Source organism: Ursus arctos, unplaced genomic scaffold, assembly GCF_023065955.2.
Source record: "Ursus arctos isolate Adak ecotype North America unplaced genomic scaffold, UrsArc2.0 scaffold_2, whole genome shotgun sequence".
Lineage (NCBI taxonomy): Eukaryota > Metazoa > Chordata > Mammalia > Carnivora > Ursidae > Ursus > Ursus arctos.
In genome coordinates, this window is record NW_026622874.1 from 72,255,087 (window position 1) to 72,277,688 (window position 22,602).

The 22,602-nt window shown below is 49.2% G+C and overlaps 1 non-coding gene across 6 annotated transcripts in view; it reads right to left on the reverse strand.

The window, feature by feature from the left end:
• LOC113270821 (uncharacterized) overlaps positions 1-22,602 on the reverse strand; it is a 255,478-nt gene that overhangs the window by 106,488 nt on the left and 126,388 nt on the right. For 3 of the 6 annotated variants that reach the window (XR_008960398.1, XR_006411780.3, XR_008960397.1), the window contains exons 4-7: positions 17,984-18,057; positions 5,572-5,679; positions 5,275-5,377; positions 4,451-4,599 (exon numbers count right to left, since the gene is read on the reverse strand). This is a non-coding gene — a transcript (uncharacterized LOC113270821). Of the gene's footprint in view, positions 1-4,450; positions 4,600-5,274; positions 5,378-5,566; positions 5,680-17,983; positions 18,058-22,602 lie in introns of all 6 variants that reach the window. The other 3 variants (XR_006411781.3, XR_006411779.3, XR_008960396.1) reach the window with 2 other exon arrangements.

A 22,602-nucleotide genomic window follows, 5' to 3' on the forward strand; every position in this document is an offset into this window, starting at 1 on the left:
AGTGGGGATATCAGCAAAGGGAAGAGAAAGAAGGTAACGAAGGGGCGTTCCAAATTCAGCCTCAACCCATGGCTGTCTCTGGACCAAAAATTATCCCCAGGCTTTGAGGCAAAGCCACTAGACTTTGGTACTTTCCCACCAGTCACTGGCAGCTGCCGTTGGGGTGAGAGGCAAAACTCCCAGACATTTCCTGCTCCCAGAATGAAATCTTGAGAAACGCCAGCATCCAAGGGCGTTGTTCCAGAAGTCAAACATTTTGGAGCTATTCCACAATTCCCAGTCTGATGCTCTGTGCCAGCCTTTGCATGTGTTCATGTTGGTGTCTAGGACCCCGGAATGACATCTATCATAGGATTTGGGATTATATTAAAGTAGAAGAAAACTTATGGGCCAAACAAGGGCATCTTTTACTACTGCACATCCTTTCTCTTCCTTTTGCCATGGCTGTGGTTTTTGCCTGCAAGGAGGAAGGTCTGAATGCCCACTATCTGCATACAAATTCTCCTTGTGTTCCTTCCTTAGTCTACCTCCAGCTCAATTTATTTTAGGGACTTTCCTGCTAATTCCCCATCACCTTCTTTCTTCTAGCTTGTTATGGCTTTGATGGGAACCTCAATTAATGAGATGATTTCATGCAGGCTACTGCAGTAGGGAGACCATTCATTAATGAGGATGTCTCAGTGGGAAGGAAGGGAACTGGGGTGTCTATAGAGTCAAGGAGGCATGGAAGTCATTCACAAGTCTAGTGGGAATCCAGAAGAAGTATGGAGACCCTCATATCTGGGTCACTGAGGAAAGCGGAGGTGGGTCTTCTCTTGGAATAAGCAAGAGTGAGGTCAGCCATTTCCCTGGAAAACAAAAGGCTAAGCAAGGCTGTTTCTTCAGCATCACTGTTTTCTGGGGAGTCTTGGGCTCAGGAAAAGTTCAACACCATCAGGGTCATCACAAACATGACACAGGAATTAGCACCAGCAAGTTGGAAGTGATGACAAAAAAATCCTGAGGGGACTTTTGCCACAAATATTCAATCCAGAAAATATTAACACCTCTGACAGTAGTACATTGAAAAGAGGAAGTTTCTGTGATTCACGCACACCTGAGCCAAAGCTCTCTCCTTCGAGAAGAGCTTGAATCATCACTTGATATTTTCCCCGGAGACTCCTGTCTTTGTGAGGAGGACCACCCCAAGTTTCAATAGCTTTGGCTTTAGCTCCTACTGGTCGACCTCAGAGCTACAGAAGACCATGGCTGAGGGGAAAGAAACCCAATGCAGTAAGAGAGAAACCATGCGCAGAAAGTCACGAGTGGCCACCATGCAGAATACCCACTGAAATCAGGCTGCCATGAGCTTGGACTCTGACCTCCCTAAGCAGAACCCGTGACTTCCTCTTTATGGTAGGTCTATAACTTCTTACACCTACCCAGCAGTCTTCACAAGGAGTGTCTCAGCTATCAGTGGGGGAAAATGCAAGGGAAGGAACTAAAGCTGAACTCAGCTTATTATAATAGATATACAGCCATGGCTCCACTTGCTGGGAAGGAGGTGTAGTCCACCTGCTGTTCCAGGCTGCTCTTCCTCATCCCGTTGTTTGTCTCTCCCCATAACGGCAGGCTCTTTCCCCTGCCCATTCAAGACCACGAACTCAGCTTCCTAATCCAGCTCTCTCCATGTTCTGGAGAGCAGTCTGGAGTTTTCCCCACATTTCATCACACTTGATCCTCACAGCTGAGGGAGGGAATATCTCTTCCACTGCATCTATTTTTTTTAAAGATTTTATTTATTTATTTGACAGAGAAAGAAAGTGAGCGCACACAAGCAGGGGGAACAGCAGGCAGAGGGAGAGGGAAAAGCAGACTCCCCACTGAGCAGGAAGCCCAATGTGGGGCTCTATCCCAGGACCCTGGGATCCTGACCTGAGCCAAAGGCAGATGCTTAACTGACTGAGCCATCCAGGTGCCCCACACTGCATCTATATTTAACAAAGAAGGCAGGAAGGGAAAGCGACTCGCCCAGTGTCACACAGCCAGTAAGAAGCAGAACTGGAGAAACCCAGGTCTCCTGGGTGATGTTCCTGACATCCTTTTGCATCTTTGCCATGTCCCTCCCCTGAGTTATTTGCATTAATAACTGGGGCTTAGAGACAGAAACGATCTCCCTAATCATGGACTTCAGCTACTCCTCGAAGGATGTATTCTATGTCTCCCCAATTACTTCACCTCTGGAGACAAAGAATGTTCCACCCTTTCTAACCAGGAATGATGCCCTTATCTGGAAAGGATGCTGCCCATGGAGAAATCTTTCCATTTTCCCCAAAGGTGAGAGAGAGAGAGAGAGAGAGAGAGAGAGAGAGAAAGAAACCCTTTTAATTCTGTTTTCACTTAAATAGCCATGGAAATTGGGAACTCAAGATAACCAATCAGTTATTTGCTAGTGGAATTTTCCTGGTAAGGAGAGAGAGCACTTAGACCCAAAATGTATACATTTCTTCCGAAATGTCATTCAACATCTATCTCTTTCCCAGATAGTGACAAACGCTCCATGTTCCTGTCAAAATGCCAGCTTTCAGCACCAGCCTTAATAATAAAAGCCAGATCCAAAATCCAACAGAGAAATCGCAACTTTGCCAGCAAAGAGTTTATCATCCCATTTTATTTTAAGGTGCCAGGCTCCCTTTTTTTTTTTTAATTTCCTTGCTGTTTTCTCTTAATTAAAAAATATCAGTTTATTCCTTTCACTTGAATTTTCTTCCTGAGAACCTTGCACTAATACACATTTTTCTCCCTACAATATAATTGTGGGATGTTTCAAAATAATCTGATTTAAAAAATACCCACACATATATCACTTGTGATTCTAATTTGACTAAAGCCGTTAACAACTGTGTGACACTCAATAATAAACAGTACATAAAAATAGAGAATTGAAATTATTTATTTTACAGTACCCATTTTCCCCTGATTTTTCTTTCATCTCCTTCACCAGCACCACCCCCCACCTTCCACCTGAAGAGATATGGGGGGGGGGGGAGTCGGGGGAGCATACAGCCCAGAAGCACAGTCAGGCTATGCTGTAAGCAGTTATCATATTAATAAGATACAGATTTGTCCACCTGTGTTCGCACATCTCTGAAGACACTCTGGGAATCATAGCAATGAGACGCATTGGCCTAAATCCAAAGGAGGGCCTCAGGATAAAGAGAGGACCGAGGAGGGTAGAGACATAAGAGGAAGGAGCTGAGAGGTTGGGGGATAGAGACCTCTGCAGAGGACTTACGGAGTGATTGCTATGTACCATGCACCATTCTGAATGCTTTACACAAATTCTCCCATCTCAGCCCTCCCAAAACCACCATGAGTTGCATGTTCATAGTATCTCCATTCTACAGAGGAAAGCGGAGGCCAATTGAGGGTAAGTGACTTGCCAGAGTCATCCAGCCATAGGTGACAGAGCCAGGAAGTCAACTTGGGTGATCTGACTCCAGAGTCCAAGCTATGAAGATTTCAGAAAGCTCCAGAACATTCAGTACCACATTGCACTGTCATTCATAGACCTCTGCCCTCCCTGTAATCTTGGGGCAGCCCTCTTAGCCCCACCAGGGCTCCAGAAATCCACGTACTCTGGAGAAATAGCTGAGCCATGGTCAGGGGTGTCCCACCCCTCCTTCTTCCCCCATCAGAAGCCAAGGACAGAAGACTGTCTCTGGGACTGTGGAGACAGGGGCTCTTCCTGCGGCTCCTTTTGGTCACAGAGGCCCTGCTGTCCCGGTTCTTGGCAACTTTGCTTCTTTGTAGTGTCCAAGTGTTAATTGCCTAACACCAGAAATTGGGCAGCTGTTGCCATGGCACCTCCTTGGCCCCTTCCCACCATCATCCAAGACACACACAGCAATTCTAGCTTCCAGAAATCTCCCACCCGGGCCCATCTGTGGTTCCTTTGGCCCAGCCCCAAACTCACTCTTTGGTCTTCTCTCCCACCAAACACAGCCCCACCTAGTGTCAAAAACATGTTTATGATGCCCAGGCCTCTGCAGTTTACAAGCACATGGTCTGATGCCCCCAACCACATTTTGATGTGAGGACTGCCACCCTCTTCCTTTACAGATGGAGAAGTGGACCAGGGGGTGAGCAACAGAGCAAGGATCGGACCCCAGCACTCTCAGACCCCTGAGTCCATGTTCTCACCACTACGCTAAATAGATAGTTATAGCAGTGTTAGTAATCACAGGGACAAAATTAACTTTTGATATTCTTGGGGAAAAAGGGGGGGGGGGAAATCACAAAATTCACTCAACTCTCCGCTAGCAGGTAAGCTCCAAGAGGGCAAGGGGACTTTCTCAGACACATAGGATGGGATTCAGCACAGAGTAGATGCTCAGTCAAGAGCTCTGAGTGAACGAACAAATGAACAAACAAATGAATGAGTGAATGAATAAATGGTTTGCAGACTCACCTGGATCATGTATTCTTTCAAAACACAGATTATGCGTCAGGTCGGATGCTAGGAGCTGGGGTTACAAAGATGAGCAGGATATGTTTCCATCCCATCAAGAGCTCAGGGTCCAATGCAGGGGACAGGCATGTCAGGAATAGGTTCCTGGGCTAGGAGATAGTCACATTATATATATATATATATATATATGTCAGCACACAGGGCTCCTTGCAATCACAGTAGGACAGGTCTCTAACTCAAGCTTTGCATTGCACAGGCTGTCATGCCCCTGAGGAAGTGTATCCTTCCTTTCATCGTGGACTTGAGGGGCAAAGAGTGACTCCAGGAATCCCGAAGTACAGAATCCCATATCCCAGGATTCTGGCCTGAGTTCATCTGTATGGTAAATGGCTGGACGTGTCAGGTTTAATGAATCTGGTAGATTGCTGTTTACAGGCGGCCCCAAATTATTCAATGGCTGGGGCAGGCAGCAGCTGATAAACAGCCCTGGCTCCCAGACTGTGATAGTATGTCAGGGCTCTGCCACCTTACAAATGACATAAGCACGGGCAAATGTGCATAGGTGAGGAATAGATACACACAGACTCTGGATCTTTCTTTTTTTCTAAGTATCTGCACAGGGAGCACTTAGAACAGGCAGCAGTCCGTCTGCTTCTGGAAAATGCTGGAATGCAGAGGAAGGGGCCTGAAAGAAGGAAGCTCCAGCCTACAAATTACTGGAAAGGCAGATGTTCCCTAGGTTGGAGATGTGGTGGGTCCCGACATCACCCTTATTATTAGCCTTGGACTCAGACGTGCCTTCACTCAGATGTCCATCCACTCACCTGTTTGACATACAGCTATGCTTTCTGAGCACCTCCTGTGTCCCGTGCACTGCTCTCAACGGCTGGGGCCTGGCAGTAAATACCTCTGGGGACTTACATTCTGCTGGGAGAGACAGACAAGAAAAATAAACATAAACATAAACATACAACACTAGCAAGACCAGCGGCAAGGATATGCACCGTAGAGGCAACTAGAGGATGATGGGATGGAAGTCACAGGATAGGGGTGGGAAGCCATTCTGGTTAGGGGGTTCAAGGAAGTGACTTGTGGGGGTGACATGTGAGCTCATACCTTACCCTCTAGACCTGCACAGTCTGGCCACATGTAGCCACCCAGCACTTGAAACACAGCCAGTCCGAGGCGACCTTGCCACGAGCATGGAGTCCACACCAGATTTCGAAGACCTAGTGCAAAGGAACGACCGTAAACCATCTAATTAATAATTTTTTAAATACTGAGATAATATTTTTGGGTAACTGGGGTTAAAGAAAATTAATTTCCTATTTCCTTTTTTTTTTTTTTTTAAACATGGCTACTACAAAATTCAAAATTTCCTCCATGGCCTACATTCGTGGGTCATGTTGTATTTCCAGTGGACAGCTCTGCTCCAGACAGGAAGAAAAACAGGAGCAATGGAAAGGGTCCTTGTCCTTGATCTGCCACTTGTTGGCCATGTGAACTTGGGAGGTTCGGAGCATCCCTGGTGGTGAAAAGGGTGTTAATCACACTTCCCTCCTATGGGCACTGGAAGGAATGCGGGAAATAATGAATTTACATTAAGGATTCCTTCTCAACTGCCTGCCACGAGGTAACGAAATAGAGTGGGTCTGTTGGTGGTCCATGTGGCCGTGGAGAACACTTCTCCGTTCTGGAGATTTCAGGAGAGCATGCCTGAAATAATCTACTCATCTTTCTTGGCTGTCAGCCCACCTCTGCCTCCATCTGTCTGTCCCAAGACCCCAGCACAGACTCTTGCCAGGAACAGACCTGCGCCTCCTCCCTGGGCCCTTGCCCCCAATGCCAGCACCCCCTTTTTCCATCACTGTGGTTCTTTCTAGGCGTGAGCTCACTGAAAAAGGCAAAAGGCAATTTTCCTCCCAGAAAGTTGGGAGATTTTACGATCGTATCAATGTCTGGCTAGGAGCACAATGAGCTTATCCAGCCTCGCTTGAAGCAGGGATACAAGGAAAAAAGGACCATTCCATGGAAGGACTTCGGCATACCTCTCCAGCAGGGGTGGAGTTGGGGAGAGGGGACAGGGGACGGGGGACAGTGACCTTCCATGGTCACTTCTACTGTAGACTCGGAACCGACTCTCCTGGGTCTCTCCCCTCCTCGTTCTGCTTGAGGGCTCCTGCTGTTGGTGGCAGGCAGCATAATGGGGGTAAGAACCACTGACGGAATTGTTAGGAGCTCTGACCGATGTGATTGCAGATGCTTTAATGCACAGCAGGTACTCAACACCTTCTACCTTTATTTTATCATTCTCTTCTTCACTTCCTGTGACTTGGGAGGAAGGGGAGGCCCATCTGAGGGCTCCGCCACCGTCCTGAGAGAATCATCGTAAATCTCCATAGCTCCATGGGCTCTCAGGGCTGAAGACAGTTTGGCAGGCTCTGCCCCCAGCCCCCTTCCTCATTCAGAAAACATCGATGACTTCCAGTCACAGTGGTCATCTAGGGGCAGTACACTCCATCCTGTGCTTTGTAGACATTATCTTTCCATTTGACAGAAGAGAAAAGTACATCTCAGACGTCGTGAGACTTGACAAGGCCCCACCAACAGCTAACCGGCAGCACCAGGACTCCAAAGCCAGCATTTCCAACCCTCCATTCTGACCATGCTGGATAGTCCCAGAATCACCCCCAGAACGGCAGGTGGTCTGTCCTCTGCCTAAAACCTCCAGCAATGGCAAGCTCACTGCCTCGCAAGACACTTACAAGTTAGCACTTCCGGAGCGTGACCTGGATGCCACACTCTGTTCCCAAGGCTCCCAGCATTCAGTCCGGATCCCAGTCCTGTGAGGCAGGTACTGTTGGCGCCTCACGGCCCAGGCAAGATACCGGAGGCTCCGTTCACTGACTGGTCCACACGCTAATAAATGACAGACCAGGAGATGACATAACAAACACCAAAGCCCAGGCGCATAACTACTGCACCCTCTCGCCTCTGAGAAATGACAAGACCTGTATGCCTACAGGGACCCATGAGAGTCCAGTGGGCCCACCAGCATACTCATCCCTAGGTCCAGTGGCCACGTGACTGGGCGTCTCCACCCTGCAGCAGAGGCCACCTCCAAGGCCTGCGTCTGGGGAGGGCGTGCTTCCAGCGGCTCTCACCGTACAGATGCTTCAGACCCTCTGTACACAAGACAAACCCCAGCCTGGAACAAAAGCTGTCTGTGAATAATCCATCAGCGTTCCTTAAGCACGCCATGCTGCTCCATTCACGATCGCCTCCTACCGTATGTGATAAGCGGTGACGTATGGCGTTCATTTACTCCACCGCTCCCGCAGAAATATGGCGGGCACAATCAATTTCCTTGTTTGTTCTCTGACCCACTGTTCTTGGGTTAAGCAGCCTGCTTTGTCTACATTTGTCAGTTGATACAAGCTTCTCCCTGCCATAGGCACCACTATTGATGAACATCGTCAGAATACGGAGCCTTGAATAATGTATAAAGGACTCAACATGCAAAGTGTCCCGAGGAGGGGGAGGGGTGGGGGGGGTTGGGGAGAGAGAGTGTTATATGTTTTCTCTGTTGGAACGCCTTCATTTACAAAGCATATTTGTCAAGTCTTTTGCTAAGAGTAATGCCACGGAGCAGCCTCCCATCATTCTTGTTAATGGGACTGTCTGTGTGTTACAGTAAACAGCTATAACTCTTCTGCTAGAGCCATTGTACAACAGGCAGAGTTTTTCAGCATCCAATTAAGGGTGTCTCCAATTTGCCAGCCAGGATCATGAGTGCTGTGGCTCAGCCATCAGGCAACCTAGACATTGTGAGGCTTCTCAGAGGAGAGAGGGAGCTGGGAGGGCTGGGCTGCCCTTCCCCCACTCAGACAAGGGGTCTGGAGCCCAACTCTCATCCCAGAGAACCCCTGCTCTCCTACCAAGGCCACCACATCATGCCAACTAAGTGTTCAAAGAGGCTGACCTGGTATTCCAGGTCTTTCCCAGACTCTCACAGAGATAGGAGAACATCTGAGCTCTGAAACATATCTATGTGCATTCCAATCTCAGCTTAACCACATACTAGCTGTGTGACCTCGAGCAAGTTACTTGACTTCTCTGAACCTTCCTCTCTAATGTGTAAAAGGGGACAAATCATAACACTTGCTTTAGAGGGGTGTTCAGAGAATCAAATGAGACCATGTAACATGCAGTAAGCCATATGGCCGTTGTCAATCATTGTCATCATTCCCTAACCTTGGACATGGCTCTTTCCTCACCTCTCTGTACCTAGTGGGTCAGTGTCCACTTTTCATGTTTCATCTCAAACCCCACCTCCTGACAACTGTACTCAACAGGGACTCCTCTCTTTTAAGATTCCCAATGAGGACGAAGTTGCCATGAACCAGGTCCATGCGTCTTTCTCGTAACTACCCTACAGGGAAGATTCTATCTCCCCATTTCACAGATGAGAACACTGAGGCTTAGAGAGCTTCAACAGTTGATTGAAGGGTCATGGCTCTCAAGTGAGAGTAAGAACTAGACACCCAGCCTTCCTGGATCCAGATCCCTGTACTCCCCACTTCTCTCAGGTCTAGGCGCACCCCATCCTGGGGTCAGGCCTGCTCTCCTGGCACTAATTACAACCCTTCCTGACTGTCCTCCCACATGGATTGGTCCCAAGGAAGTGCATGAAGTTCCTAGAACTACAGAATGTCTCATTTTTATTCTTGCCTTTATTTTTAAAATGTCTAAGTGCTAAGAACCTAAGCTGTCGTTCATCTCATCCTCCTGCGTTTTATGGTCTGAGAATCAAGACCCTTGTTCCAGGAGCTCACCCAAAGCCACTCATAGAGTCTACAGCAAAAGCAGGATTAGACCCTGGAGCCCCTGATTTTTAATCCACCCCAAACATGCAGAGAGATGATCTTTACAAGATGCCTATTTGTGGGTGCTGGCTCTTGTGCTTTGGGGGAAGAGCATGGAAGGCCCTCGAGTCTCTCCCTCCTAGCCATTTTGCATCCCTTCCACCACAGTCCTGCTTCCTCCTCGTCTCTGGACAAATGGCTTCTGCCTTCTTCCCAAAGGAAAGCTTTCATATCCACTCACTGAGGCCCCAGCCATCTGTCTGAGCATAGACTGTGTGCCCAGCTTGTGCTGGGAGCTGGGGATGGGCGAGATACGGTCTTTATTTGCAGGGTTCTCAGAGAGCACTGGGGAAGAAGGAACAGTGACCAGACGTGCACAGTGCAAAGGGGCACACTCTGCAGCCACCACCCCCAATGACAGGCATCGTGGTCTCGGTTTTGGGTTGCACTCTTCTAAGTACATGAACCCACGTCCTCCCCCAAACCACAGACAAGTGGCTTATCATTTCTTTTATCACCTAATACACGGGAAGGCTTTTAAAACGTTCCTTAGTTAATGGAAGTACATACAAAGTACAATAGGACCATAAAATAGTGTCCAAATTTGGGAAAGAATTCCAGAACAGACCTAGTCATGTAGAAGATGATTCTTCTTAAAAGGGAAGTGGTTTGCAAAAAAAAAAAAAAAAAAAAAAAAAAAAAAAATGGCTGCATGGTGGGAGCGGGATCCCTGGTGAGGCCATGCAGGCAGCATATCCAGACCCGGGCTAAGACACCAGGGCACGGAAGAGCTTGGCTTGTTTGGAGAATCCAAAGATCTCTCTGTTCCTGATGCCTAATGCTCTAGGGCAGATGTCTCTTGAGGCAGGAACAGACAGGACATCTCTCAATGTCCCCTTCCTCAAGGCCATTTGTCCCTTCAGCAATTTTACTGAGCATTCCGTGGGTGCCAGATCCTGAGGTGACAGAGGTAAGCAAGACCCAGCAGGCACCCGCAGAGAGCTCCCAGTTCAGAGGCACAAGCAAATGATTTTAAGGGATTGCATTACAAATGCAGTGCCTGACATATGCCTGGGGCACTACGGCGTGCCGGTGACAAGCGAAGAAACCAGGGACATGCAGAGGATGTGGCACCCGTGCTGCATCTTACAGTCCGACCAGGAATAAGCCAGGTATTACCTGCATTCGAGGTCAGGAGGCAGCAGCAGCAGAAGATGCCACAGGAAGGGCACAGAGCACGAACAAAGGTGCCTGGGGAAAGGGGAGCTGTCGTTTGCAGCACCCCCTACTGGTACAACAGCCATCCTTCCCGTTGCTCCTGTTCAGACATCAGCCCACCAGGTGCTCCAAGAAGACAGCCCCAGCCCTCGGAAATGAGTCAGGGGTCGTCTGGACCAGTCGAGGTCCTGCCAATGATGGGCTGAGGCATGTGGTCCAGTGGTAACCAACGGGGAAGCTTCTGGTGAAGAGATTTTGCCCATAATAAGAAACGGACAGGAGGAAAAAGACCCCCTCCTTCCTGAGGATGCAGCTGTGGAGGACAGGGTACCTCAAACTTTCCGGGTTCCTAACAAGAATGAGGAGACAAGCCTGAAGGGAAAAGGCCTATACTTTGAAGAAGGGCAGAACAAAGGATTAAAAGAACTTGTATCCTTGAGATCATAGGACCCCCAAATCAACCAGACCAAGGACTGTCCACCTCTAGACGTTTTACTATGTAAGATATTAAAGATCTGTGTCTCTTCAGCCTCGGTTGGTTTGAATTCTCTTTCTTCTGGCACAAAGGATCGTCATGTCTCTGAGAAGCTACCAGTGGCAAAGTGGGGCTAAAGCATAAGGCGGCAGTGGCCAGTGGGGATGGGAAAGTAGGCCTGGAATGAGGAAAGTTCATGCATTCAAGAAAAGTTTTATCCCAAGGTCAGCAGAGAGAATGAGAGAGAGGGAGTGTGGGGCTGCAGGAAATGGAGGTTTAATGTTTGTGTAAATTGAAAGAAGGAATCTACTTGGAAATGAGAAAAAGCAAGATTAAAATGGAAAACACAGCCCCAAAGCTATTAATACCCAACAGATCCAAATTGAAAAATAAAAGCAATGGGTGAAGCATATAGTTCTCAAAATGAATTCGTGTCATAAACCATTAACATCAGCTCTACCTTATTACCTGTAATTCCAGAGAGAGGGACTGCAAGCCACATAGGGCACACATCTGATTGGAGATGTGCCAGAGCTCTGCTCCCAGGCCGCCCATGACCACTTGCTCTGAGCATCCTCTCTTGCCCCTTCTGAGGCCAGTGAAAGCCCACGCTGCCCTTGTCCCAGGGAGGATCTCAAGCACCTCCAAGTGCTGTTGCCAAGAGATTCTGAAACCATGCAAGCTCTTGGTACAATCCTCCCTTCTTTCCTCCATTAGGCATCCCCCCAAAATGGGCCTCCAAGACCACTCTGTCCACATCAATGCACATTAGTATTGACGAGCAGTGTGTCAGTTCTGACCACCCTGGATCTCAGTCAGTAAGTGTCATCTAAACCTGGGCCACACACAGGGAGGAAATGGGAGCCTGGTAGGGGCTGTAATCTGGGCCTATCGCAGCACATTGCAATAAGGACTCATGCTTTGACCCCAGTTTTGGAGTCAGATCTTAGTTGTGCCATGTACCTGCCATATGGCCTGAGACTCACTGAGCTTCGGCTTCCTGAACCACAGAACCAGGCTCAGCACACCGAAGTCTCATGAGGAGTGCGAGGATTAAATCCGAAGTTGTACGGGAGTGTCTAGACCCAATGTAGCCCATGGCGGGAGCTCAGTCAATGCTGACTTTTCCTCCACTGCTCTCCCAAACCATCACGGCCTCTTCCGAGCTTGCTCTTCCTGCTCTAGACAGGATTTGGGCTCTGCAGGGCACTGGAGAAGAGATAGGATACTCGTGTGTGGCCAATTTCCATCCTTGAAGGTCAGGTCCTCTGTAAGCTGGAAGGATCCCTGGCACAGAAGCATCTTCTAGGATACTGAAGGCCACGTGTCATCCGCACAAGACTCAGGGTGGAGCCACAATGCCTGACTGTCAGGCCTCCAAAGTCTGACCCATCGTCAATCCCACATCACCCAGAATAACTCCAGAGTGGTCTTCAGTCGGGAAGGACCTTCCATAAGCTGCCTATCTTCACAATGTATCAAAAACCCCTTCGTGCAGCCAGGCTGGTCCGAGCCACTCCCTTGCTTCCTTGCTTCGTGGGGAATACACTAAGTAGCTCTTTGTTCTCCCGGCTTCTGCTCTTCCCCGCTCCGTTTCACTACCACACAGCAGCCAGAGCTACACTTTGTCAACCCGCCGCTGCACTCCTCAGCACCTCCCGCCGCACTGAGCAGAAAATCCAAAACCGTTCACTGGCTCTAAAGTTCTCGTATAATCTCACTCGTCTTATCTCTCACGACTCCCCTGGAGTCCGCTCCTCAGCCCAAACGGCAGTTTCCTCACCTGTCAAATAAAGATGATTCCCCGCTAAGGGCGATGGGGGATTCGACAGAAGAAGGCACAGAAGGCATATTACACTGGGCTAGACGACTCTTGGGCGTTACAGAATTTCTGGAAAGCAGTTCCTCACCCAGCAGATGGGCTTCATTTCCTATAAGTAAGTACCCTCTCTTCTCCTCACATGATGCTCTGTTGGCACCCCATTTCTCCTGGTTTCTGCCAACCATGTTCCTACACACACACACACACACACACACACACACACGAGAACACGCGTGCACACATGCGCACACACACACACACAAGCATCCCTAATAGACAGCCAGACATACTAGATGAGCTCCAGGAGAGTTAAGAGGAGCTTAAGCACCATGCCATTAGCAGCAAATGAGTGCTCCTTGCACAGAGCTGCAGAGCATATTAAAAAGCTGCCACAACCCCCAAACTGCCCGCATGCCGCCCCAGGCCTTCTACCTGAGCGTCCCCGCCTTCTTCCACAAGCCCACCCCCAGCAGCCAGCTCAAGACCATGCTCCCCTCCCCCGCTGGCCCCACCTTCTCCTCCAGGATGCAGACTCTGGCCGGCCGGCCTCCCTGGACTGACCACAGAGAAGTCCGTGCACCTCTGCCCTACCTGAGCCTTACTGCCCAGAGTCCAAGGAGAGCCTCAAATGAGCCACAGTTCACGGATCATCAATCTTTGGGGTGGAAGAGCCCTTCAACTCCTTCTAACACCCACCCCCTGCAAATGTGAGGTACAGTCTATTCCTGCAGACGGCTCTTCCCATTTCTGTGTATTCATTCCAGCTTTAGGGGTGTCTTTCTGTCCTGCACATCTTCATAATCACCTGATAGCTAGTTCAGAACAAATCTCAAACTGAAATGGGTTGCATCCTGACTGGGTGTCTCTGTTGTTCTCCGTACCAACCTCAAGAACTTGGGTCCCCTGTGTGGTCCCCTATCATGCTACCTGGTTCATTTTATCATGCTTCTGTCTTCTAGCAAGTTCTGCACTCCTTGAGGACAGAGGCCAAGTCTTCTTCATCTGTTGTTCCATTGAATCATTTTTTATAAGAAGCAAAACAAAGCCTCACAGACACAAAATCAAATTCTGGATCTACCACGCACCAGCTCTGCAACCCAGGGACATAATTTCTTTAAGTCTCTCACTCTTCTCCAGAAGACAGAGACAACAGTCCCTACTACATAATGTTATTGTGCTGACCAAAGTGAATAAAGACAGACACAAATGAGAGAAAGAAGAGAAACCAACCGTTGCTCAATATCTGCTATTACTCCAGGCACGGAGCCGAGGCTGGACCAGAGGTCATTCTCTGCCATGTTCCTCCCGCCCTCCCTCCACCCTGCACATGGGGGGCGCTCAGCCCCCATCAGATGTCAGCATCGTACAGAGAGCTGGCGGTGCAATCACAATCCATTAAGGATTTTGTGCTTTAGAGCAAGAGAAAGCAAAGGGGACAGAGAAGCTGCCATTGCCGTGAGACAGGAGCATAGTGTGCTGGGCAAGGCGGGCAGGACCCCACCCGGAGGAAACGTCTCGGGGGCCTAAGAGCAAAGTGATCACTGAGAGCCGAGCTGGACTTGGCCAGACTAAGGAGAGACCTGAGAAAGTTCAGCGCACTGGTGACTGGAGCATATGAGAGCACAGAGACTGGCGGAAATCGAGTTATGCCCAGACTCATCAGCCATGACAACTGGCCAGGCCAATACGTTCCAGGGGCAAATGACAAAAACGCAGCTCAAACGAGGTTCATCCCAAAAGGAGAATTTTGTTTACCTAGCCTGACGAGGTACTGGGGGAGCTGCCAAACTGGAAGAAACAGGGAGCAGGGCCTCAAAGCCTGGAATGATGGCTCACCATCTGCAAGGCATTTCCTCCCCATCCATCCTTCCTCTTTGCTTATCCATGTTCTTTGGAAGAACTGTGGCCAGGCGCTGGAGAGGTGACTCCATAACCCCCGTTTTATCAGTCCCAGCAGAAAAAAATACAACAACTATTTTTCAACATCCATACATGTCGCCCAGGCGAGGGTCCCTCTGGCTCCAACGTGTGCCCTCTCGTTGGACTGTTCACAGAGGGCTGCTTGGATGGACCAGTTCCAGCTCATACACTCAGTGCTGTGCAGATGGTCACAGAGCCACCACACCACTATAAGGAGTGTGGTCAGGACTGGGTGGGTGATAAAACATTTCAAATCTCTGGAAGCTCAAGAAATCACAGAATAATATGGTCTTAAGAGGGCACGTGAATCAGGCAGCTCTGGGCTTTCCTGAGCTCTGAAAACAAAACATGCCCAAAGTGTACTTTTCATTTCAACTTTTCTGAAGACCTTTTCCCAGGGGCACCCAGGGCTGGGTCTCTGACCTTGGAAAGTACCAGCTTCTGGAGATTGCTACTGCTATCACTCAGGAAAGGGGAGAGGTGGGAGGAATGAGCTCTTCTCCACACCCCGGAAATGAGGAGATTGAGTCTTGAATCCAATGACTGTTAAAGTTGGGGAAGGCTGGTCGGTCACCTTGCTCCGTGTCCTACCCTGAGCAGACCACGGCTTTCCTTCTCTCCCTTTGCCAAGAGAAGAAAAGGCAGTTGTGCTCTTCCCTGCCATGTGGCCGAACTCCAAGGGCTGCTTGTGACTTCCATAAATTTTCCTTTTTTTTTTTTCCCTTCAAGCCCTCTGGGACTCTCAAAAGGAGCCTCACTCAGTTTTGGGGGTTTTCCTTAGGGCAAAGCATGAGTGCCCTGGGGAAGTACCTTGCCTGACTCTCAGGGTCATGGGAATTTTAGGATTCTAGGTTCCTGTGGCCTCATTAGTCGAGGGGTGGTGGGTGGTTCCTGGTGCCTGCTGGGGTGTTGTGTGGAGACGGGCGGGGGGCTGTGTATACCCCACAATCCCATCCCCCAAGCCCTTCACGACACCCCCAATTTCTTCTCCTCTCTTCTATGCCAGATCATCTTGGCCTAAAAGTCCAGATACATAAATTCCAGCATAGGATTGAACCCTATTAATTCCTTCTGTGACCTGAGGTGAGCCACTTGACCTCTTTGAGTCTATTTCCATATCTGAAAAATGAGGATGTTATCTTACGGTCGTGTTGTCTCATTAGTCTATGAGTAACCCCCCCCCCACACACACACACACACACCTTGCTCATTTCTCATTTGCTGAGCATCTATTCTGTGGCAGAAACGGTGGGTAGCAGCAACAGCCAGTAAGCACTGAGTTTTATTACATTGCGGGCATTAGGGTCTAAGCGATCAATCCATTTGAACTTGCCAAATCCTCATCGACAACCTAATGGTGAGCATCCTGCCATGAGCCTCATTTTACAGACGAGGAAAGTGAAACCCAGAGTGGCCCAAGCCAGGTACCCACAACAGCAGAGCCAGTAAGTGGCAGAGCGGGGATTTAAGCACGGTCTGGTTCTAGAGCCCGTGAGCACACACCGCTGTAAAGACTAAAGCGTCTCTCCGTGGGGCTTACGGAGGAATTACACACAGCCTCTGCCCCCGAGCCACCTCCATCTAGAAGGCAGGAAGGCTTGAAAGCCGTTGCTGTTATATTTCTTTTTCCATCTGCAGTGCATGCTTCTGAGGTGGCTCTCCAAGCCTAGGGTCCAAAAAGTATTTCTTAGATCCTGTGCAATGGCAGGAGACCAGGTTTCTGAGACAGGAGGAGTCCTCGTGTTACTTTGCCTGCTGGGCAGGTGCCCAGGTAGTCACGGGGTGGGTAAGCAGACCTGATGGTTTAGGGGGAGCCAGGGAGGAAGAACAAAAGACCGTTCTTTTGTTCTTCCTAACCAGATTACTTCCTTGTCATCCTTTGTGGCTCAGAGAATGCTTTTACCTTCACCAGAAAGATTTTCCAAACCCCAACCCATCCCTAAATAAATAATCCCTGTTCTCATGGTGCATCCAGGCACAGCACCTATAAGATCATAAATGTGTGTGGTTTTAAGCCACTGAGTGTGTGGTCAGTTGTCACAGCAGCCCTAGGAGGCCGGTACAGTCCTGCTTACAAACTCACCCCAAGCTTAGTTCTAACCTTTTCCCCAAAATGCAGCCAGCCTATCCTACATGGGTTTCCTTTTCTCTTCGATGTACTTCCAGAGAGTTGCCAAAGTCGACCCCCATGTTGTCATCGTAATAATCACCACACGTTTTATACCAGATACTGTGTTTAAATGAATTATCGACTTCAATCCTGCCAACTACACTCCAGCGTCGTCACTGTCAACCCATCTCACAGATGGGGACATCGTGCTATCAAGTCCCAAAGTCGCTGATAAGAGCTTAGAACAACCATGGCCTATCAGACTCCACGTGTTGTCGATTCATCACCAGGTGGCATACTCTGTGCGGGGTCCTCGCCTCCTCGTGCTCCCGCCTGCCTGCCACAGAGGCTCACCTCTCAACTCGGTAGATCTGAATCTACATCTGTTACTTGGAGACCAGAATGCTTTTTCATCCTGGTTCAGATTCTGCAGATGGTGGAATGACAGGGGAGATAATTTACCAGAGCCTCAGTTTGGAGAAGGGATACCATGGAAACAGGCTAGAACTGCATGATTTGTTCTGCTTTGACCCTATTTTCATTTGGATGGCTGGCTTTAAACCAGCGCTTCACACCTGACATCAACCACAACTCCCTGGACCACCACTAGACATTTAGGGGGTGAGGGACCCACCCAAGGCCACCGACCTGGGCACAGGCTGACCAGGGAATTGAACCCTGGGATTCCTGGCTGCAAAGTACCCCTGCTTCATGCATGTTATATAACGCACTGTCACAAACATTACACTATCGCTTATAGCAGTAACTCTCAGTGTGGCCATTCACCAACCAGCGGCACCAGAATCGCATGGGGAGCTGTTGAAAGTACAGATCCCTTTGACCTATCTCTAAAACTGATTCTGTGTGTCCCGATCAATGTCTGGGAATAGGAAGGAGTTTTTTGTTATTTGCTTGTTCTGTTTTTGTTTTAAGTTTCTTGGGTGATTCCAAAGACCAGCCAGTTTTGGGAAACACGGCGTGGGCAGCAACACGGATATTCTTGCAAAGGTGTGATATACGGATGCCTTCCCTCCACCTCCATATCAGATAAGGCCCACGGGTCTCTTCTCAGGAGATCTGTGAAGACAGCCCATCCCCGGCACAGATGATGTCAATGACTCACCAGAAGGGAGGTACAGAATCCAGCATGGCCACGGCGGGGAGATGTTCTCAACACATTCTCCGTTCCAGGACATTCTGTAGAAACAAGTGGGAGGCCTTTACCCAGGGCAGTCTTTGGAAAACCCTCAGTCACATCCCTTAAAACTACAGATCCTCAGAACTTAAAAGTTCGATAATTCCAAGTATTGGTGGGTTGTTGGAAATGGGTAGTCTCAAACGGTACTGGGAGGAGGAAGGTAGACATCGGTCATTCCACTGGGGAAGAAATTTCAGATTCTATAGATATAAAAACTTTAGTATGCCTATATCTGTGACCCAGCAAACTGCTTCTATATTTCACCTTTGAGAGAAACTCATGTAAGTGCCAAAAAAAAAAAAAAAAAAACCACATTCAAAGTAGATCCATTCTAAAAATTGGAAACAACTTAAATGTCCATCAGGAGAAGTCGGTTAGATAGTCAGGCTCTCCAATATTAGAATGTGATAGGTCTGGATGCACTGACATAAAAAGATGTCTCAGACATACCGTCAAGGGGAAAAGCAATGCAAACAAATTCAAGCAGTATGCTTTTGACTGTATGTATAAAGAAAGCTCTGTACACACAAAAATAGATCTCTGGATGTGCCTATTTGTATTTAAGTGGAGAGACAACTTCTGACCAGGTGCTCTTGAAAGCAAGCATAGTCTCTGCCACTGCACCTGCAGACAAGGTACAGGGGAACTCTACCTGTAGGACAGGAGCTCTTTACTATAATAATATAGTCATGTTCCTAGTTGCGACCTGTCATCTGGCTGTCACTGGAGTCATTCATCTCTTGGAAAAATCAGAGGCTTGAGTTTAATTTGTCAATAGTCACAGCCTGTGTTAATGGAGGAAAAATTTTTTTATTGACCCAAGCGTACAGAGAATGACCGAGCACGTCTCAGGGACCAGGGACCATAGTACGTGCACAGAGAAATGAAGGCTTAACTTCAGGAGATGTGTGGGGCTCCCCAGTGGAGCTGAGAGTGAGGATTTGCAACATCCTTAGTGAGAAAGGACGTCACAACCCTTGACCCGTCTTCCTCCTCCCTCTCCACTCCCCGCCATCTTTACTTGGAACTGGATAGAGGTATGTTGGATTGTTTCCAACCACCTAGCTGTGGACCAGTTGCATGAAATGGTTTACCCACTGTCATCATCCCCAGGATCCATGGGATGCTGTGTGTGTGCCGGGAGGGTCATTTTGTCTTCTTTTAAGCCTCAGACTTCGTCATACTATCAGCGTCATATGAATTCAAAGAGGTCAGAAGCCCCCACGCCAACCCCACCCCTAATCTGGCTTCTAGAACAGGACACCCTGTTCTTTTCCAGCTCAGGGCCTCTTGCCCACAGTCCCGTTTCCACTCCAGCAGTCCAACCTGTTGCGTCAGAGAGGCAGGCATCCCCCAGCCAGCCGCGTGCGGCCCAGCTACCTCTGCGGGCTGTGTGCCAGCCTGGCCCCCAGCAACCCACCTCAGCTGTCGGAACAACCCTGACTGTCAAAACTTTCCGAGGAGAGTCATTCGTTTCCGAGCAATGGGGAAGGAAGGATGTTTTGCCTGGGGCACCTCTTTGAAAAGGTCTAACTTTCGAAAATCGTAAATAAGCCAGACTTCTTTTCTGGGGGTGCACGCAGGGCAGGAGCTGCTCAGTCAGGGTATGACCTCCGGGAGCCAGCTGGCGGGTGAGACATCATTACTTCCCAAAGTCTGATCCCTTCCTCCGCCGCGCTGCTGTGGTGCGGCCCTGGAAGCGAGCTCCGACAGCAGCCTGCATAGCTCCGATTACACAGGCCGGTGCTGTGCTGAGGATTGTATTAGGTTGGAGAGAGTTTAAAAAAAAAAAAAAAAAGCCAGAACACTAGCTGGGGGGAGAAAAGCCCTTCTGCCTTTAGATAAAGGCGAAAATTATTTTATAAGCGTCTGGAGCAGCAAAGCTTGTGAAAGGTGAATATGCCATTCAGCGCCGCTCCTAATCTCCACCTTGCAGTGCCCACATTTCTGAGTCAGCTCGTGTAGACTCCAATGTGATCGGGGAAAGTAAGATTAGGCCTAACAAGATATGACTGAAAGTCTTAGCTCGGCTGTGACAGCCTCTGAGTTCGGATTCCTTGCCTCTGCTCTGAGGTCTAAATTTTAGGGTCTAGTTACCTCTTACTTAAATCCCATAAACGCATGTTCCCTGGCATTCATCCTCCATCCTCCTGTTCTCCTGGAATAAAACGCTCTGGAGCCCAACAGCTTCACCCTTAGTGGCTTGCGATGAACTACCAGCAGGTAATCGTCTCTCATTTTAAGAAAGAGAAGGGGGGGGCGCCTGGGTGGCACAGCAGTTAAGCGTCTGCCTTCGGCTCAGGGCGTGATCCTGGCATTCTGGGATCGAGCCCCACATCAGGCTCCTCTGCTATGAGCCTGCTTCTTCCTCTCCCACTCCCCCTGCTTGTGTTCCCTCTCTCGCTGGCTGTCTCTATCTCTGTCAAATAAATAAATAAAATCTTTAAAAAAAAAAAAAAAAGAAAGAAAGAGAAGGGGGAAGGAGGGGAGGGGTAGTGGGGAGGGGTATCTGCCTTGCTAGAACCGTCAAAGCTACAAGCGAGCGTTCCTGTGAATTGGGACCCTGGAAGCAGGTGACACACCTCCTCGGTCCCCGCGCAGGTGCAGTGAGCACGCTCGAGGTGGTTCCACGTGGTGAGAGTGACACCAAACCTGTCCCACGTCCCCACGGCCCTCAGCCCTGGCATCTAGTCACAGGGTCCGTTCACCTGCTCCTAGAGTCTGTCCCACACCCACAGTCTTCGCTGGTCCCCACAGCCAATGCCCCATACATTCCACAGTCACCTCTTGAGAGACCATCTGGTATGAGCCAAACAGTGCTCCCACCCCCTAAATTCCTAGTTGAAGTCCACTGCTTCAGAATGAGACTGTGTCCGGAGACAGGGGCCACATCCACTGTAACCAGGATCCTCAGGAGAAGGGGAGATTAGGACATGGACCCATAAGATGATGTGAAGTCACACTTGCAGGCCAGGGAGGGAGGCTCAGGAGTCAACCCCGTGAGCCCTGGACCTCAGCCTCCCAGCCTCCGGGACTGTGGGAAAATACATTCCCATTCTCGAAGCCACACAGCCTGTGGGGCTCCGTTATGGCAGCCCCAGTGGACGAATGCCACCATGGAGACTATGGTTTAGTGGGGGAGACAATAATGAGCCAGATGACAGTACACCCACGTGTGTAACTAAGGACAAGAGTGGTAAGCGTCACGGGGGATGGTGTGCAGTGAAGTGGAGGTGTGAATGGTACATAGACCATGGATGCAGATGCGGATACAGGTGTGGATACAGGAGTGATGTGGATACAGATGTGGATACAGATAAAAACATGAGCAGGTAGATCAGGGAGAACTGCTCTCATCTGGGGTGAGGTCAGGGATGGCCTCCCTGAGAAAGCAACCTTCCATTCAGGATCTAAAGGAGAATGTGTTCAACTAAAAAAAAAAAAAAAAAAAAAATACCTATTTGGATATATAATATGTACGTGTGGGCAGAGAGAAATTTTCAGGTAGAGAAAAACATACGAACAGTTTCAAGGGCTGGAAGGAATGTGACTATTCACAGAAGCCCATGTGAGGCTGGGCGGGAGTGAGGGATGGTGGAGGGTGGCACAGGAGAGTCCTAAGGAGGAGGCAGTGGGAACAGGGCTCCACACAGCTCTGGCCCAGCTGAGGGCCCTCTGGGATCGGGCTGCAGGCCATCCTGTCTTGCATCTGGCCCTGTGGCATCATCCCTGGGAGACAAACCAAGCTACACACAGGTCTTCAAATGCTTCATGCCCTCTCTTGCAGTCAAGACTTCGACAAGAATGTTCCCAGGGCCAGGAGTACCCATCACTCTTGTTTTCTGTCTTACTGATCCTTTAAGATGAGTTCAGAACACAACTCTCGAGGGGAAGACTTGTCTGAGTCCAGTAGGTGAAGTTCATTCTTTGCTTCTTCAATGGAAGTTTGTAGAGCTTCTGTCCTGGGCAGAGACCCATGCTGTCTCAGGATGCGGGCCCTAATGATGCCAAAAATGCAATCCCCTCCTTTGAAGGCCCCACTCTGGGGTCCCCTGTTCCTGCCCCCACAACACTCTGCACCCACATCAGTAACAGCATTGGCACGTTGTCGTAGACACGCTTACACGCTGCCCCCACACTGGGCTGTCATCTTTGCTTCCCAAGCTCCTTCACGAGTTCCTGACAGTCACTAGATGCCCAATAAATGTGTGCTAAGTTGATGAGTAAAAGTAATCCACCAACCACTGTTTGCATGGAAGATACTACTATCCCTCATTCTTTAGAACAAGGGCTGGCAAACTTTTTTTTAAAGATTTTATTTATTTATTTATTTGTTTGTTTGTTTGTTTGTTTGAGAGAGATAGAGGGTGGGGGAGGAGCAGAGGGAAAGGAAGAAACAGACTCCCCACTGAGCAGGGATCCCGACAGGGGGCTCCATCCCAGGACCCTGAGATCATGCCTGAGCCAAAGGCAGACACTTAACTGACTGGGCCACGCAGGTGCCCCAAACGCTGGCAAACTTTTGAAAAAAGTCCTATAGGAAA